The sequence below is a fragment of the Hordeum vulgare genome, chromosome 2H (genome assembly GCF_904849725.1).
Source record: "Hordeum vulgare subsp. vulgare chromosome 2H, MorexV3_pseudomolecules_assembly, whole genome shotgun sequence".
NCBI classification, from domain to species: domain Eukaryota; kingdom Viridiplantae; phylum Streptophyta; class Magnoliopsida; order Poales; family Poaceae; genus Hordeum; species Hordeum vulgare.
Genome location: NC_058519.1, coordinates 187,806,649 through 187,827,742, shown reverse-complemented (window position 1 = coordinate 187,827,742; position 21,094 = coordinate 187,806,649).

The following is a 21,094-nucleotide window of genomic DNA, read 5'->3' as shown; positions in this document are numbered from 1 at the left end:
TTAAATTTTCTTGTTTAACAACAAAGTTATAAAATTCATCCAAGCATTGGCTAGCGGACTTATTATAAGGAATATCACCTTCATCCAATCTACAAAGCGAATTTACCTCTACTACGTGTGTCGGGTTATCAAGGCCATGTATTTCTTCAATAGGTGGTAGATTCTTAACATCTTAAGTTTTAATACCTTTTTCTTTCATAGATTTCTTTGCCTCTTGCGTATCTTTAGGACCGAGGAATAGAATACCTCTTTTCTTCTGAGTTGGTTTTGGAGGTGGTTCGGGAATAGTCCAATCATTATCATTGCTCAATATATTATTCAATGGTAGTTCAGCTTGTTCAACAGTTTGTTCCCTGAAAAGACAACCAGCAGAACTATCTAGGTGGTCCCTAGAAGCATCGGTTAGTCCGTTATAAAAGATATCAAGTATTTGATTTTTCTTGAGAGAGTGATGAGGCAAATCATTAAGTAATTGGAGAAGCCTCCCCCAAACTTGTGGGAGACTCTCTTCTTTAATTTGCGCAAAGTTAAATATTTACTGCAAGGCAGCTTGTTTCTTATGGGCAGGAAAATATTTTTCAGAGTAGTAAATCATATCGTGGGGACTATGCACACAACCAGGAGCAAGAGAATTAAACCATATCTTAGCATCATCCTTTAATGAGAACGGAAATAACTTAAGAATAAACTAATAATGAATCTTTTCCTCATGAGTAAATATGGTGGCTATATCATTCAATTTAGTAAGGTGTGCCACAACAGTTTCAGATTCATATCTATGAAATGGATCAGATTCTACAAAAGTAATTAACTAAGGATCGACAGAGGATTCACAATCCTTATCAGTAACACAGATAGGAGAAGTAGCAAACTTGGGATCATATTGCATTCTAGCGTTCAAAGATTTTTCCTTTCACTTGCATAGCAATTTCTTAAGATCATCTCTATCCTTACAAGCAAGGAAGTCCCTAGCTACTTCTCCTTCCATAACATAACCCTCAGGTATATTAGGCAATTCATATCTAGGAGAGCTAGGTCTAGCAAGTGAATCATAGTGTTCAGTTTCATCAGATTCAGCAATATCATCAGTTTCATCATTCACTCTAGCAATTTGTTCATCAAGAAATTCACCAAGTGGCACAGTAGTATCAAGAAAAGTATCATCATAACCATCCTGCATAGCAGAAATAGCATCATCAATTACTCACGACATATTAGATTCAGTAGCAGGTGGTGGTGTCGCAAATTTACTCATAACAGACGGTGAATCAAGTGCAGAGCTAGATGGCAGTTCCTTACCTGCCCTCGTAGTTGAGGGGTAGATCTTGGTTTTAGCGTCTTTCAGATTCTTCATTGTGATCAACAGATATAAATTCCAAGTGACCCAGAGAACAAAGCTATGCTCTCCGGCAATGGCGCTAGAAAAAGGTCTTGATAACCCACAACTATAGGGGATCACAACAGTTTTCGAGGGTAGAGTATTCAACCCAAATTTATTGATTCGACACAAGGGGAGGCAAAGAATATTCTCGAGTATCAGCAGCTGAGTTGTCAATTCAAGCACACCTGAAAGACTTAATATATGCAGCAAAGTATTTAGTAGAAAAGTAGTATGGAAGTAACGGTAACGGTGACAAACGTAACAGTAGCAGTTTTGTAGTGATCGTAACAATAGAAACGGAAAAGTAACTTAGCAAATACCAATATGTGGAAAGCTCGTAGGCAATGGATCAGTGATGCATAATTATGTCAGATGACATTCATCATGCAACAGTCATAACATAGGGTGATACAGAACTAGCTCCAATTCATCAATGTAATGTAGGCATGTATTCGATATATAGTCATACGTGCTTATGGAAAAGAACTTGCAAGACATCTTTTGTCCTACCCTCCTATGGCAGTGGGGTCCTAATGGAAACTAAGGGATATTAAGGCCTCCTTTTAATAGAGAACTGGACCAAAGCATTAGCACTTAGTGAATACATGAACTCCTCAAATTATGGTAATCATCGGAAAGAATCCCAGTTATTGTCACCCTCGGGGATGCGGATCATAACTCGTAATAGGTGTCTATAACTTGCAAGATAGGATCAAGAACACATATATATTCATGAAAACATAATAGGTTCACATATGAAATCATGGCACTCGGGCCCTAGTGATAAGCATTAAGCATAGCAAAGTCATAGCAACCTCAATCTCAGAACATAATGGATACTAGGGATCAAACCCTAACAAAACTAACTCGATTACATGATAGATCTCATCCAACCCATCACCGTCCAGCAAGCCTATGATGGAATTACTCATGAACGATGGAGAGAATCATTAAATTGGTGATGAAGGATGGTTGGTGATGACGACGGTGTCGATTTCCCCTCTCTGGAGCAATAATCAAACGCCAGATCTGCCCCCCCCCCCCGAGGAAGAACAGGAGGTGGCGGCGGCTCCGTATCGTAAAACGCGATGAACTCTTCTCTCTGAATTTTTTTCTCCCCGAATAGGAATATATAGAAGTGGAAACGAGGTCGGTGGACCTCTGGGACCCCACAAGCCAGGGGGCGCGGCCAAGGGGGGCCGCGCCCTGCAGGCTTGTGACTAGGGAGTGGCCCCTCTCCGGTAGAATATTTCGCCATATTTTTTATTAATTCCAGAGACGCTCTCTGTAAATTTTTAGGTCAATCCGAGAAATTTTATTTCTGCACAAAAATAACATCAACGCAATTCTGTTGAAAACATCATCAGTCCGGGTTAGTTCCATTCAAATCATGCAAATTAAAGTCCAAAACAAGGGCAAAAGAGCTTGGAAAAGTAGATACGGTGGAGACATATCACAGGCCTCGGGTTCCCACCTTCTCCTATATGAAGGGTTTTGACCTGGAAAAATCATATCAGAACTTTCGGGGCGAAGAGCCACCGTCTTGAGGCGGAACTTCGGCAGAACAAATCTAGAGCTCCGACGGAGCTATTCTGCCGGGGAAACTTCCCTCCCGGAGGGGGAAATCGAATCCATCGTCATCACCAATGATCCTCTAATCAAGAGGAGGTCAATCTCCATCTACATCTTCATCAGCACCATCTCGTCTCCAAACCCTAGTTCATCCCTTGTATCCGATCTTTGTCTCAAAACCTCAGATTGGTAACTGTGGGTTGCTAGTAGTGTTGATTACTCCTTGTAGTTGATGCTAGTTGGTTTACTTGGTGGAAGATCATATGTCCAGATCCTTAATGATTATTAATACTCCTCTGATTGTGAACATGAACATGTTTTGTGAGTAATTACGTTTGTTCCTGAGGACATGGGATAAGTCTTGCCATAAGTAATCATGTGAATTTGGTATTGGTTCGATATTTTGATGAGATGTATGTTGTCTCTCGTCAAGTGGTGTCATGTGAACGTCGACTACATGACACTTCACCATTATTTGGGCCCAGGGGAAGGCATTGGGAAGTAATAAGTATATGATGGGTTGCTAGAGTGATAGAAGCTTAAACCCTAGTTTATGTGTTGCTTCATGAGGGGCTTATTTGGATCCATATGTTTCATGCTATGGTTAGATTTATCTTAATTCTTCTTTCGTAGTTCCGGATGCTTGCGAGAGAGGTTAATCATAAGTGGGATGTTTTTCCAAGTAAGGGCAGCACCCAAGTACCGATCCACCGACATACCAAATTATCAAAGTAAAGAACGTGAATCATATGAGCATGATCAAAACTAGCTTGACAGAAATTCCCATGTGTCCTCTGGAGCGCTTTGCTTTATATAAGAGTTTGTCCAGGCTTGTCCTTTGCTACAAAAGGATTAGGCCACTTTGCTGCACCATTGTTACATTTGTTACTTGCTACCGGTTACGAATTACCTTATCACAGAACTATCTGTTATCGATAATTTCAGTGCTTGCGGAGAATACCTTACTGAAAACCGCTTGTCATTTCCTTCTGCTCCTCATTGGGTTCGACACTCTTACTTATCGAAAGGACTACGATAGATCCCCTACACTTGTGCGTCATCAAGACTCTTTTTGGGCGCCGTTGCAGGGGAGTGAAGCGCCTTGGGTGAGTGGAACTTGGTAAGGAAAAATTTATATATTGTGCTGAAATTTACTGTCACTTGTCACTATGGAAAATAATCCTTTGAGGGGCTCGTTCGGGGTGTATTCACCCCTATTGGAAGCACAAAGATATGCTCCTCAACTTGCTGCACCTAATGAAAATATTTATTATGAAATTCATTCCGGTATGATAGAAAAACTGCTAGCTAATCCTTATGCAGGAGATGGAACACTACATCCTGATTTGCAACTAATCTATGTGGATGAAGTTTGTGGATTATTTAAGCTTGCAGGTCTTCCCAAGGATGATGTCAAGAATAAGGTCTTTCCTTTATCTTTGAAGGATAGGGCATTGACGTGGTATAGGATATGTGATGATATTGGATCATGGAACTACAACCGATTGAAATTGCAATTTCATCAGAAGTTTTATCCTATGCATCTGGTTCATCATGATCGGAATTATATTTATAAATTTTGGCCTCGTGAAGGAGAAAGAAATGCTAAAGCTTGGGGAGGCTTAAGTCAATGCTATATTCATGCCCCAATCATGAGCTCCCGAGAGAAATTATTATTCGGAACTTTTATGCTCACCTCTCTTGTAATGATCAATCCATGCTCGATACTTCTTGTGTTGGTTCCTTTACGAAGAAAGATATTGAATTTGAATGGGTCTTATTGGAAAGAATTATACACAACTCTGAAGATTGGGAACTCGACGAAGTAAATGAGTCAGGTATAAGCCTTAAGTTTGATTGTGTTAAATCCTTTATAGACACCAATGGTTTTCGTGATTTTAGCACTAAATATGGACTTGACTCTGAGGTAGTAGATTCGTTGTGTGAATCTTTTGCTACTCGTGTTGATCTCCCCAAGGAGAGGTGGTTTGAATATCATCCTCCCATTGAAGTTAAAGTGGTTGAACATATTAAAGTTGAAGAAGAAACTATTATTTATAATGACGATCCTGTTATTCCTACTTCTTATATTGAGAAACCACCCTTTCCTGTTAGAATAAAGGAAGATGCTAAAGCTTCAACTCTGGTTCGTAAGAGTTGTACTACAACACCTATACCTCCTGAACATATTAAAGTTGAACCTAAACTTGCTATGGTTAAAGATCTCTTGGTAGATAATATTGATGGGCATGTCATTCATTTCTGTGATGAAGCTGCTAGAATTGCTAGACCTGATACTAAAGGTAAACATAGACCTATTGTTGGCGTGCCTGTTGTTTCTGTTAAAATAGGATATCATTGTTATCATGGCTTATGTGATGTGTGTGCTAGTGTGAGTGCAATTCCCTTTACCTTATACCAAGAAATTATGAATGATATTGCACCAGCTGAATTATAAGAAATTTATGTTACCATCAAGCTTGCTAGTAGAGATACGATTCCATCAATTGGGATTGTTAGAGATGCTAAACTCTTGTGTGGGAAAATAAAGTATCTTACTTATTTTCTTGTTCTTGGTTCCCCACAAGATGATTTTTGTCCCATTATATTCGGTGGACCCTTCTTGAATAGAGCTAATGCTAAGATTGATTGTGAGAAAGAAACGGTTACTGTAAGTTAGGGGATGTGTCCCACGAGTTCAATTTCTCTAAATTTAGTAGACAACCCCGTGACAAAAAAAATACCTAGTAAAGATGAAATTATTGGTCTCGCTTCTATCGCGGTGCCTCCTACTGATCCCTTAGAACAATATTTGCTAGATCAAGAAAATGATATGCATATGAATGAAAGGAATGAAACAGATAATATTTTCTTTGATTATTAGCCTATTTTAAAACACAACCTGCCTGTTGAAATACTTGGGGATCCTCCTCCACCCAAGGGCGATCCCGTGTTGGAGCTTAAACAATTACCTAATACTCTGAAGTATGCTTATCTTGATGAAAAAGATATATATCATGTTATTATTAGTGTTAACCTTTCAGAGCACGAAGAAAAGATATTATTGAAAACTTTGAGGAAGCATCGTGCCGCTATTGGATATACGTTTGCGATCTTAAGGACATTAGTCCCACTCTATGTCAGCACAAAATCAATATGGATCCTGAAGCTAAACCAGTTGTTGATCACCAACGATGATTAAATCCTAAAATGAAGGAAGTGGTAAGAAATGAAATACTAAAGCCTCTGGAGGCACGTATAATTTATCCTATTGCTTATAGTACATGTGTTAGTCCCGTTCATTGTGTCCCTAAAAAGGGAGGTATTACCGTTGTTCCTAATGATAAAAATGAATTGACCCCGCAAAGAATTGTTACAGGATATATAATGGTAATTAATTTTAGGAAATTAAATAAGGCTACTAGGAAAGATAATTATCCGCTACCTTTTATTGATCAAATTCTAGAAAGACTATCCAAATATACACATTTTTGCGTTCTAGACGGTTATTCTGGTTTCTCTCAAATACCTGTGTCAAAAGAGGATCAAGATAAGACCACTTTTACTTGCCCTTTCGGTACCTTTGCTTATAGACATATGCATTTTGGTTTATGCAATGCACCCGATACCTTTCAAAGATGTATGATGGCTATATTCTCTGACTTTTGTGAAAAGATTGTTGAGGTTTTCATGGATGATTTTTCCGTTTATGGAACTTCTTTTGATGATTGCTTGAGCAACCTTGATCGAGATTTGCAGAGATGTGAAGAAACTAATCTTGTCTTGCATTGGGAGAAGTGCCACTTTATGGTTAATGAAGGCATTGTATTGGGACAAAAAATCTTCGAAAGAGGTATTGAAGTTGATAAAGCTAAAGTTGATGCTCTTGAAAAAATGTCGTGCTCAACAGATATCAAAGGTATAATAAGTTTCCTTGGTCATGCTGGTTTCTATAGGAGGTTAATTAAAGACTTCTCTAAGATTTCTAAGCCTCTCACTAATCTTTTGAAAAAGGATGTTCCATTTGTTTTTAGTATGATTGTGTAGAAGCATTTGAAATTCTTAAGAGAGCCTGGATCACTGCACCTGTTGTTCAACAACCTGATTGGAACCTACCCTTTGAAATTATGTGTGATGCCAGTGATTATGCCGTTGATGTTGTTCTAGGGAAAAGAGTTGATAAGAAATTAAATGACATCCAGTACGCTAGTAAAACTCTAGACAATGCTCAATGAAACTACGCTACCACTGAAAAGAAATTTTTAGCAGTTGTGTTTGCTTGTGATAAGTTTAGACCTTATATTGTTGATTCCAAAGTAACTGTTCACACTGATCACGCTGCTATTAAATACCTTATGGAAAAGAAAGATGCTAAACCTAGACTTATTAGATGGGTTCTTCTGCTACAAGAATTTGATCTGCATATTATTGATAGAAAGGGCGGCGACAATCCCATAGCAAATAACTTGTCTAGACTAAAGAATGTTCTAGATGACCCACTACTTATTGATGATAGCTTCCTTGATGAACAATTAGTTGTCATAAGTGCTTCACGCAGTGCTCCTTGGTATGCTAATTATGCTAACTACATTGTTGTTAAATTTGTAACGCCTAGCTTCACATACCAACAAAAGGAAAAGTTCTTCTACGATTTAAGACCTTAATTTTGGGATGATCCACACCTTTATAAAGGAGTAGATGGTATTATTAGACGTTGTGTACCTGAGCATGAACTGGGACAGATACTAGACAAGTGTCACTCCGAGGCCTACGGAGGACATCACGCTGGAGATAGAACTGCACACAAGGTATTACAATCTGGTTTTTATTGGCCTACTGTCTTCAAGGATGCTCGTAAGTTTTTCTTGTCTTGTGATGAATGGCAAAGAGTTGGTAATATTAGTAGATGTGAGGAAATGCCTATGAATTACTCTCTTATTATAGAACCATTTGATGTCTCGGGTTTTGATTATATGGGACCTTTTCCAAAGTCCAACGGGTATACTCATATTCTATTTGGTGTTGATTATGTTACTAAGTGGGTATAAGCTAGTCCAACTAGTAATGCCGATCACAACACTTCTATTAAAATAATGAAAGAAGTTATTTTCCCTAGATTTGGAGTCCCTAGATATTTAATGACTGATGGTCGTTCACACTATATTCATGGTGCTTTCCATAAATTGCTTGCTAGGTATGATGTTAATCGTAGAATTGCATCTCCTTATCATCCTCAGTCTAGTGGTCAAGTACAATTGAGCAATAGAGAAATTAAATTGATCTTGCAAAAGACAGTTAATAGATCTAGAAAGAATTGGTCTCAGAAACTTCACGACGCATTATAGGCTTATAGAACCGCCTACAAAAACCCTATGGGTATGACTCCGTATAAAATGGTTTATGGTAAAGCATTTCATTTACCTCTAGAGCTAGAACATAAAGCTTATTGGGCAATTAAAGAGTTTAACTATGATTTCAAACTTGCTGGTGAGAAGAGGTTATTTCACATTAGCTGACTTGATGAATGGAGAGCCCAGGCCTATGAGAATGCTAAGTTGTTTAAAGAAAAAGGTTAAGAGATGGCATGATAGAAGGATACAAAAGCGTGAATTCAATGTAGGTGATCATGTCGTGCTATACAACTATCGTTTAAGATTTTTTGCAGGAAAACTTCTCTCTAAGTGGGAAGGGCCTTACATTATCAAGGAAGTATATCGTTCCGGTGCCATAAAGATCAACAACAGCGAAGGCACAAATTCGAAGTTGGTAAATGGGCAAATGATAAAACATTATATCTCAGGTACTCCCATAAATGTTCAAATCAATATTATAAATACCATAACTCTGGAGGAGTACATTCGGGAGACCTATCAGAATGTTTCAGACTCCGAAAAGTAATATGTATGGGTTATGTTAAGCAAACCGACTCTAAAACTTTTCCAATGGCAATTATTACCAGTTTTAGAATATTTATAAAATTAGGAAAATTCAAAGCAATCCAAAGATTTCACGAGGAGGCAACAAGCGAGGGGGCGCGGCCTACCCCCTGGGCGCGCCCTGTAGGCTTGTGGCCACCCCGTGTACCCTCCGGAATCCTTTCTCTTGTGGTGTACTCTTTCGGATCGGCAAAAATTCATTTTATAATCTCCCGAAGGTTTTGTCCATCGTATCACGACAATATCTCCTGTTTTCATTTTGAGATGTTTCTGCAGCAGATTTAGATCAACATGATGTCTTCAAGTGCTTTGAAGGACAAATTCTTCGAGAGGGTTATCAACCCTTACCTTGTGGAGGTGCTGCAACACCCTCAAACCATTGAGATACATGAGGGGGTGCTGCACATCCCTGATGTTGAGGGGCCGAAGAAGACCGGAAGCATGGAGACAAGGCTCGAAGCAATGGAGCAACAAGTCTTCAAGTGCTAAGGGATGGTGGAACGAGGACTCAATGCCAAACACATGATGATCGTGGAGTTTACCCGTAAGCACAAGCTAGACGCCAAGGACATCTGGGATCACGTCTTCAAGCTTTACGAGAAAATAGAGCATCTCCAAGCCAAAATCTATGACCCGCAAAATCAAAACTATGAGTATGAATATAGATTTAAGAGAATTAGTTTGGCTGCAGATTTGAGGATCCCGAAGACTCGTTCGTATTTTTACAATGGTGAGCCCATGCCTTGGAAGACGGACGACAAGCTTCCAACCTCACCAACAACTCCAACATCACCATCTCCGAAGAAAGACAACTAAACACATGGGTATAGGGCACTCCCCTTGGCTTGTGCCAAGCTTGGGGGAGTTTCCCCGGTATCGTATCACCATCACATCTTTTACTTTCTTTGTTTCTCTCTGTTCGATCTTTTTGGTAATACCTTGATCTAGTAGAATAAAGTTTTAGTGTAATATAGTTTTGAGTCTCGCTTTATGTCCCCCCTATGTAAGCAAGTCTGGGAGTTATATAATAAAGAGTAGTTTTGAGTTGAGGGCTTGCTTGCTTGCTATGATCTTAAGAAATAGAAATATAAAGAAATATAGAATAAAAGCAAAGAGTATATATAATGATGTTATGGGGAGTGATGACTTCACATATAAAAAGTATGTCGATTGAAATTTGTTGTCAATTGACAAACAAAGCTATTGGTCATTGTTGCAATTAAAAGGAAGTAATAAAGAAAGAGAGGTTTACATATAAATATATTATCTTAGACATATTTTGTGATTGTGAGCACTCATTAAAATATTATATGTTAAGAAGTTGATGTTGGACAAGGAAGACAACATAATGAGTTATGTTTGATTATTTCCGAATAGAAGTTAAATGGTTGTAGATCCTTCAACATGTGTCGCTTGTTTCAACCCACATAAGCCAAAAACTTTCGCACCAAGTAGAGATACTACTTGTGCATCCAAACACCTTTAACCCAGTTTTGCCTTGAGAGTCCACCACACCTACCTATGGACTGAGTAAGATCCCTCTAGTAAATTGTCATCGGTGCAAGCAATAAAAATTGCTCTTTAAATGTGTGTGATCTATTAGTGTGAGGAAAATAAACTTTATACGAACTTGTGATATAGAAGAAATAAAAGCAATAGACTGCATAATAAAGTTCTTTATCACAAGGGGCAATATAAAGTGACGTTCTTTTGTATTAAGGGATTGCGCATCCAACTAGAAAAGCGCATGACCACCTCGACTTCCCTCTGCGAAGGGCCTATCTGTTACCTTTACTTTCTAGTATTTACCTTTATGCAAGAGTCGTGGTGATCTTAACCATTTCCTTTATTTCACCTTTATCTTTTGGCAAGCTTCATGTGTTGGGGAATGATCTAGACAAATATATCCACTCGGATGTGGGTGATCATGAGTTATTATTGTTGACATTACCCTTGAGGTAAATAGTTGGGAGGCAAAACTATAATCCCCTATCTTTCTCTTTGTCCGATTGAAGGTTTGACCTCATAGGTACCGCGTGAGTGTTAGTAATTATGAAGGACCATAAGATAATTGAGTATGTGGATTTGCTTTACAACCTCTTATATTGACTCTTTCCTACGTTGCGATAAATTGGAATTGCTTCAATGACTGAGATCATAGTTTGTTAGTTCTCAATAGAGTTGTTGATCCATATTTTACCTTGTGAATGAATTGTTACTTTAGCATAAGAAATTCTATGTCAATATGTGTTGTTGTTCTAAAGATGACCATGATGCCTTCATGTTTGTATTTTATTTTTATCGACACCTCTATCTCTAAACATGTGGGCATATTTATCGATCTTGGTTTTCGCTTGAGGACAAGCGAGATCTAAGCTTGGGGGAGTTGATACGTCCATTTTGCATCATGCTTTTATATCGATATTTGTTGCATTATGGGTTGTTAATACACATTATCGTACAATACTTACGGCTTTTCTCTCTTATTTTATAAGGTTTGCATGAAGAGGGAGTACGTGAGCAGGTGGAATTCTGGACCGGAAAAGGAGAAAATCTGAGAGACCTATTTTGCACAACTCCAAAAGTATTGAAAACTTACGGAGAATTATTTTGGAATATATAAAAAATATTGGGAGAAAGAAATACATCAGGGGACCCTCCGGGTGGCCACAAGCTAGGGGCGCGGCCTACCCCGTGGGCGCACCTTGCAGGCTTGTGGGCCCCCTGGCAGCCTCCGGTGCCCATATTTTGCTATATGGAGGGTTTTGACCAGGAAAAAAAATCATATCAGAACTTTCGGGGCGAAGAGCCACCGTCTCGAGGCGGAACTTTGGCAGAACCAATCTAGAGCTCCGGCGGAGCTATTCTGCCAGGGAAACTTCCCTCCGAGAGAGGGAAATCGAAGCCATCATCATCACCAACGATCCTCTCATCGAGATGGAGTCAATCTCCATCAACATCTTCATCAGCACCATCTCCTCTCCAAACCTAGTTCATCTCTTGTATCCGATCTTTGTCTCAAAACCTTAGATTGGTACCTATGGGTTGCTAGTAGTGTTGATTACTCCTTGTAGTTGATGCTAGTTGATTTACTTGGTGGAAGATCATATGTTCAGATCCTTAATGAGTATTAATACTCCTCTGATTATGAACATGAATATGCTTTGTGAGTAATTACGTGTGTTCCTGAGGACATGTGATAAGTCTTGCTATAAGAACTCATGTGAATTTGGTATTCGTTCGATATTTTGATGAGATGTATGTTGTCTCTCCTCTAGTGGTGTCATGTGAACATCGACTACATGATACTTCACCATTATTTGGTCCTAGGGGAAGGCATTGGGAAGTAATAAGTAGATGATGGGTTGCTAGAGTGACATAAGCTTAAACCCTAGTTTATGTGTTGCTTCGTAAGGGGCTAATTTGGATCCATATGTTTCATGCTATGGTTAGATTTATCTTAATTCTTCTTTCGTAGTTGTGGATGCTTGCGAGAGAGGTTAATCATAAGTGGGATGTTTGTCCAAGTAAGGGCAGCACCCAAGCACCGGTCCACCCACATACCAAATTATCAAAGTAACGAACGTGAATCATATGAGCATGATGAAAACTAGGTTGACAGAAATTCGCATGTGTCCTCGGGAGCGCTTTGCTTTATATAAGAGTTTTTCTAGGATTGTCCTTTGCTACAAACGGATTGGGCCGGTTTGCTGCACCATTGTTATATTTGTTACTTGCTACCCGTCACGAATTACCTTATCACAAAACTATCTCTTACCAATAATTTCAGTGCTTGTAGAGAATACCTTACTGAAAACCGCTTGTCATTTCCTTGTGCTCCTCGTTGTGTTCGACAATCTTACTTATCGAAAGGACTACAATAGATCCCCTACACTTATGGCTCATCAGGTAGTAGTAGTCGTCAACGGGATCAGTTGTCTCCTAGGCTCCGTCATCTCATCACAGCAATCGTATCGAAGGGGAAAAGGGAAGCAAAGCAACGGTGAGTACTCATCCAAAGTAATCGCAAGACTTACATCAGAACTATGCTAAGTATGCATCATTATCAAAGGAATGGGGTTATATCTTTGAACTAAACTGCAGAAATCCCAGAAGAAATGGGAAAGACCTAGTCCTATCGAAGACTAGCATCTTCAGCGTCTTGCAGCATTAAAAGAGTTTAGACTAGTATTACATATACAAGCATGTAGTATCAAGGCCTAGTGATCCTTTCTTGACTCCCTGTGAGAAATCGATCTCGGAGCCATCCTTTCATTTTAAGTGTCACAAGTATCCAGTTCTAGTTCTAGTGGATCAGGATACTCCCTGAGAGTGTGTTACCATGGACACGGATATTCGAATAGATATACCGCCCTATAGCGATGCACCAACTTAGCCAACACGCTCGATTAACTCCGGTCGGACACACTTTCCTAGGTCATGCACGACCTCGGTTTATCAAGATGCCGTAGTCCAACCTAGGCTCAACAGAGAGGCCAGCGCGCCGATCTAAGTCCTATGTACATAGGGGTCTTGGGCCCACCACCCTTGCACTCCAACGCACTACAAGGACGGTTGGGATCAGTCCTAGAAACCTCTTAATCCAAAGCACGTACCTACATGGACCCCACGAGTGTGTGCTGCTCATTGTGGCATCTGAAGAGATTTCGGGAGAATGTATGACGAAGAGTGCCCATAATTATTCCCGCGTGGTGGTTAGTCCGATGAAGGCCAGAGGCCTACTGAGATCACATATCCAAACCTGTTAGTGTCTTGGGAGCTCACGAAAATAATCAGTGATCCTGTCACCCGGTCTTGAGGTCCTTTGGCAAGGCTCGGGACCATCCCTCTCCTAGGGCGGTCTGCCTGCCTGGCCGAGCCTTGTAATTCTCTCGCGGGTATCATCCTAGTCAACCCGACTACACATCACTCGCGGTTACCACTCAGGCCGACCCGTCTTCACTATGATATGGGGGGTAAAGTCAAAGTAACCGTGTGTTCATAACATCAAGGGGAATCCAAGGAATCACCCTTGATGGAAGCCAATCAATGTAACCGTCAAGGTGACTGGGGAGGAATCACCCTTGAGGGTTCACTCTTGAGGTGTTGCACGAAAGAGTCGTTGTTGGGAGTGGTGAAGGAGGAATCATCCTCTGTAATCCATGTTTGACTAACTACGCTACAGAGTTAACATCGGGAATGCTTTACAAGGTGTCACACTTGGCATTCGACAGTAAATCGGTAGAATAGTACAACTAAGGGGTATGATTTGATGCATCGGGCTGAGGACGTCGATCACGTTAATCGAGTCATCAATGCTGAAGAGGGGGTTACCGGGGGAAAGTGAGGGGGTCACTGATGGTTCACTAACCAACATGTACTTAGCATATAGGGTGAGTGGGTAGGTACACTACTGGAGGATGCTGCTAACGCAACACTACAATCATAGACCCTTCGACGAAATTGTCTGCAATGCATGAACCACAAACGGTGATGTAAGAAACCCATCCAAAAATATGCAAAACATTTGCGATGGCGGAGACATCAAACATGATTGAGATTAGAGTTGTGTGTGCGATGCATGGCATACGGTTCACTCCAATGAACTGTTAGTGATGAGGCAGAACAACAGAAATGGGTAGCGAGATGAAGGTATGGGCGATATACGACATATAATTCACTCGCATGAATTGTTTGTGATTAGGAAACGCAACAGAAACGGACAACCAAATCAAAGGTGTGTGCAATATATGGCATATAGTTCACTGAGATAAACTATTTGTGTTGAGACAACAAAACATAAACGGTTCAAATTAACAAGATGTACTAATAAGGAAATGATTGCACAACCAAATTAAATATCCAATTACATAGGTGGCTAGTACACACATTATATTTCCACACACCAAAATAAACTATTACATGCATAATTAACTAGGATAAAAGATCATCTGATCATCATCTACTTATTCTTGTGACACTTGCCGCCACTGTTCTACTAGGATAAATGGAACTGTATTCGTTACTATGAATAGTGTGCTCTGTTGGGAACACAACTATATATATGGATCATAGCCTTGGGCGAGCAGTGTGCCCGCACGTGTCATGCTAGCTCGATGTTCCTTCAATGCTAAGGCGCATGCGTCGTGCTAGATCGATGTTCCTTTCATGCTAAGTTTCCATTACTTGATGGTGTTTTATGAACACGTCACCGTTTCCCGCCATTTCATCACTGGTTTCCCGCCGCCACCCAGCGATATTGTGCATAAACTTAGGCGGCGCACGATGCACCAAGGCAACAAAGGCAGGCTGTAGCACATCCATCTTTGCATGCCAACCCATGGAAGCGCCACCTCTACATCAACCTCCTCAACGAGGAAAACAAGAAGGCGCCATGGCCCATTGAGGCCGAGGCACTCCCCGACAACGCGATAGTCGACATCGTGTTGTGCTTTATCGCTAGGGTTGAGCACACCCTTCATGCACGACGCTCCAGTGCCGTGGATCAAGGTAGGCATGTCAGCGCCGAGAGGCTGCAGCTTGCCGCACAACATGATCGATGGTACACCATAGATCAAGCTACACGCGTCCGCGTCGATAGGCTGTGGCTCGCCGCATAGAGAGTGTTGGGGAACATTGCATGGGAAACAAAAAATTTCCTACGCACACGAAGACCTATCATGGTGATTGACTCCGTAATAGCACACCTTCCCTTGCAACGGCACCAGAAGAATGCTGCTAGCACTCTCCAGCAATCGAAACTAGAAGAATGTTGTTGACGGCCCACCAGCGCGTGGGATCGTAGCAGTTTTCGAGGGTAGAGTATTCGACCCAAATTTGTTGGTACGCCAGGCAGGAGGTGAGACAATACTCTCGAGGATTAGCAGCTGAATTTGTCAGATTCAACCACACCTGAAAGATTAGTATCTGCAAGCAAAGTAGTAACAACAAATAGTGTGATAACAACGGTGTCAGAAACGATCTGTTGACACGGCAGACTATTTCCAACGATTGTATCAATGGCGCCAAGTTGCCTCGTGGACAGAAATTGTCAGTTCCCGTCAACGACCAGGGATCAAGATTGTAGCAGGTAGCAGCAGTGTAACGAGTAATAGCAGTGGCAAGGAACAACAGTAGTGACAGTAGTAGCAAGTAGCAACAGCAGCAAGTGACAGTAGTTGCAACAGTAGCAGCAGAGCAAGACAAGTAACAGCAGTAGAGCAAGACAAGTAACAGCAGCAGTAGGATAAGCTCGTACGCAATGGGTCGGTGATTTGTTTGGATGATATTCATCATGCAACAGTTATAACACGGAGATATATGTGGCTAGCTCCCGTTCGTCAATGTGATGTAGGCATGCATTCCGTGTGTCGTCATACGTGCTTAGGGAAAATAAATTGCATGACATCTATTGTCCATCACTCCCGTGGCAGCGGGGTCCAAAAGGAAACTACGGGATATTAAGGTTCTATTTTTAATTAAGAACCGGACCAACGCATTAGCACTTGGTCAACACATGAACTCCTCAAACTATGGTCATCACCGGGAGTGGTTCCGGTTATTGTCACTCCTTGGTTGCCGGATCATAACACATAGTAGGTAACTACAACTTGCAAGATCAGATCTAAAACACACATATATTGGTGACAACATAATAATTTCAGATCTGAAATCATGGCACTCGGGCCCTAGTGACAAGCATTAAGCATGGCAAAGTAGTAGCAACATCAATCTCAGAACATAGTGGATACTAGGGATCAATCCCCATCAAAACTAACTTGATTACATGATAGATCTCATCCTACTCATCACCGTCCAGCGAGCCTACGAATAGTTACTCACGAACGACGAAGAGTTTCATGGAATTGGAGAGGGAAGAAGGTTGATGATGATGATGGCGATGATTTCCCTTCTCCGGAGCCCAAAACGGACTCCAGATCTGCCCTCCAGATGAAGAAAAGGTTGTGCCTGCACCCCCGTATCGCAAACGCGATGAAATCTTCTATTTTTATTTTTTCTGGGACGAAAGTGAACTTATAGACGTGAGATTGGGGGCGGCAGAGCTGTGTGGGCCCCACAAGCTTGCCCACCGCCACCAGGGGGGTGGCGGAGGCAGGGCTTGTGGCCCACTGGCCCACCCCCTCAGGTGGAACTTGGCACACGTATTTTTCATATTTTCCAAAAATGCTCCCCATAAATTTTCAGGACGTTTGGAGAACTTTGATTTCTGCACAAAAATAACACCAAGGCAATTCTGCTGAAAACAACGTCAGTCCAGGTTAGTTCCATTCAAATCATGCAAATTAGAGTCCAAAACAAGGGCAAAAGAGTTTGGAAAAGTAGATACGATGGAGACGTATCAACTCCCCCAAGCTTAAAACCTTGCTTGTCCTCAAGCAACTCAGTTGACAAACTGAGAGAGAAAGAAAAACTTTGACAAACTCTGTTTGATCTTGTTGTTGCAATTATGTCTAACTCATAACCATAATTTCAGCAAGATCACAAGTTAACCACATTAGCAAATGACACAAAGGTCTCACGGTAAACTAATATCAATGGCATAATCAGCTAACGAGCAAATAATAATGAGTTTCAAATAACAACACATCAATCAAAACAAGCATGAAGCAATACGAATATGCGGTATCTCTCTAGTTCTTTCTGAGACCGCAAAACATAAATGCAGAGCACTTTCAAAGATCAAGGGCTGATTAAACATTGTAATGTTGGGGAACGTCGCATGGGAAACACAAATTTTCCTACGCGCACGAAGACCTATCATGGTGATGTCCATCTACGAGAGGGGATTTCCGATCTACGTACCCTTGTTGATCGCACAGCAGAAGCGTTAGTGAACACGGTTGATGTAGTGGAACGTCCTCACGTCCCTCAATGCGCCCCGCGAACCGTCCCACGAACCGTCCCGCGATCCGTCCCACGATCTAGTGCCGAACGGACGACACCTCCGCGTTCAGCACACATACAGCTCGACGGTGATCTCGGCCTTCTTGATCCAACAAGAGAGACGGACAGGTAGATGAGTTCTCCGATAGCGTGACGGCGCTCCGGAGGTTGGTGATGATCTAATCTCGGCAGGGCTCCGCCCGAGCTCCGCAGAGACGCAGAGGTATGTGGTCGGGCTGCCTTGAAAAAGTTGTCTCAAATCAGCCCTAATTGCTCCATATATATAGGAGGAGGGAGGGGAGGCTTGCCTTGAGGCTCAAGGAGCCCCAAGGGCTGCGCCACCAAGGGGAGGAGGAGTCCTCCTCCAATCCTAGTCCAACTAGGATTGGAAGGTGGAGTCCTTCTCTCCTTTCCCACCTCCTTTTTTTCTTTTCTCTTTGATTTTCTATCTATGGCGCATAGGGCCTTCTTGGGCTGTCCCACCAGCCCACCAAGGGATGGTGCGCCACCCCCAAGGCCTATGGGCTTCCCCGGGGTGGGTTGCCCCCCCCTCGGTGAACACCCGGAACCCATTCGTCATTCCCGGTACATTCCCGGTAACTCCGAAAACCTTCCGGTAATCAAATGAGGTCATCCTATATATCAATCTTCGTTTCTGGACCATTCCGGAAACCCTCGTGACGTCAGGATCTCATCCGGGACTCCGAACAATATTCGGTAACCAACCATACAACTCAAATACGCATAAAACAACGTCGAACCTTAAGTGTGCAGACCCTGCGGGTTCAAGAACTATGTAGACATGACCCGAGTGACTCCTCGGTCAATATCCAATAGCGGGACCTGGATGCCCATATTGGATCCCACATATTCTACGAAGATCTTATCGTTTTAACCTCAGTGCCAAGGATTCATATAATCCCGTATGTCATTCCCTTTGTCCTTCGGTATGTTACTTTCCCGAGATTCGATCGTCAGTATCCGCATACCTATTTCAATCTCGTTTACCGGCAAGTCTCTTTACTCGTTCCATAATACAATATCCTGCAACTTACACTAAGTTGCATTGCTTGCAAGGCTTGTGTTGATGTTGTATTACCGAGTGGGCCCCAGGATACCTCTCCGTCACACGGAGTGACAAATCCTAGTCTCGATCCATACTAACTCAACGAACACCTTCGGAGATACCTGTAGAGCATGTTTATAGTCACCCAGTTACGTTGCGACGTTTGATACACACAAAGCATTCCTCCGGTGTCAGTGAGTTATATGATCTCATGGTCATAGGAACAAATACTTGACACGTAGAAAACAATAGCAACAAAATGACACGATCAACATGCTATGTCTATTAGTTTGGGTCTAGTCCATCACATGATTCTCCTAATGATGTGATCCCGTTATCAAGTGACAACACTTGCCTATGGTCAGGAAACCTTGACCATCTTTGATCAACGACCTAGTCAACTAGAGGCTTACTAGGGACAATGTTTTGTTTATGTATCCACACATGCACTGTGTTTCCAATCAATACAATTATAGCATGGATAATAAACGATTATCATGAACTAAGAAATATAATAATAACTAATTTATTATTGCCTCTAGGGCATATTTCCAACATGTAATTCATAGCAACGAAGATCCAGTCATAGTCATACTCAATATCAATCAAAAGCAAAGCATAAAAATGACAAAGGTGCTCTCTAATTGGTGTTTATAAAAGAGGAGGATGACTCAACAAGAAAATAAATAGACAGGCCCTTCGCAGAGGGAAGCATTGATTTGCAGAGGTGCCAGAGCTCAAGCTTTGAAAACAGAGATAATAATTTTGGGTGGCATGCTTTCATTGTCAACGCAATGACCAAGAGTTCTCAATATGTTCCATGCTACTCATGCTATAGGCAGTTCCCAAACAGAAAAGTAAAGTTTTAACTCCCCCACCACCAATCAATCACACTCCACGGCTAGCCGAATCCTCGGGTACCGTCCCTACTAACATCAATCGGGGGGGGGGGGGTTCTTGTTTTACAGTTATGTTTTTGATTTAAGCGTGGAATTGAGCATTCCAATTACCGGCACCTTTCTCGTGAATGACAGTGAATAAACACATGTCGAGAATAACACTCTAGCATGGAAGATACCAATAGCCCCCTGTCACCACATGAGCGGTTCGGGCATGCAAAACAGATTATTTCTTGAAGGTTTAGAGAGTGGCACATGCAAATTTACTTGGAACGGCAGGTATATACCGCAAATAGGTAGGTATGGTGGACTCTGATGGAAAAACTTTTGGGTTTATGGAAGTGGATGCACAAGCAGTATTCCGCTTAGTACAAGTGAAGGCTAGCAAAATATTGGGAAGCGACCAACTAGAGGGCGACAACAGTCATCAAGATGCAATGAGTTTGACTAACATTGAATGCAAGCATGAACAGGATATAAATCACCATGAACACAAACATCATGGAGGCTATGTTGATTTTGTTTCAACTACATGCATGAACATGCGCCAAGTCAAGCCACTTGAAACATTCAAAGGAGAATACCATCCTATCATACTACATCATAGTCATTTCAAAATCTATGTTGGCATTCAAGACAAACCATTACAAACTCTCAGCTAATTAAGCATGGCATCAGAAACTATGATCTCTAAGTTGTGATTGCAAACATGGTTCTCTCACAACAAAGCTAAATCTTGGTCGACAAGCTAGTCATATTTACAAAAACAAAATAGATAGAGTTCATACCAGCTTTTCAGTCTCACTCACTTCATCATATATCATCATTATTGCCTTTCACTTGCATGATCGAACGATGTGAACAATAATAAGAGTGCTCGTGCATTGGACTAAGCTGAATCTGCAGGCAAACACAAAGGAGAAGACAAAGTAATATGGATCTTTGAAAGCTAAACAGGTATGCATGCAAGAACCACTAAACATTGAATCCAATATCTTCTACCTTGACCCAAAGAAAAAGAAAACTATTTACACCGGAAAGTTCCCAACAAGCAAAAGAAGAAAGAAATATTTTTTTGGGTTTTCTCCAAAGGACACAAAACAAGAAAACAAAAATAAACTAGCATGCATAATACAGTGGCAAAGTGTGAACACCGGCTAACAAAGTGAAAGCATAAGCATGAATGTAAAGTCGGTGAGAACACATACTCCCCCAAGCTTAGGATTTTGGCCTAGCTTGGTCTACTCCCATGGTGGGAAATCACCAGATCTAGGATACTCCGGAGCAGACTGTGGATGCCACTGCTGAGTGAGCTCCTCTGGCTCCCACTGATAAA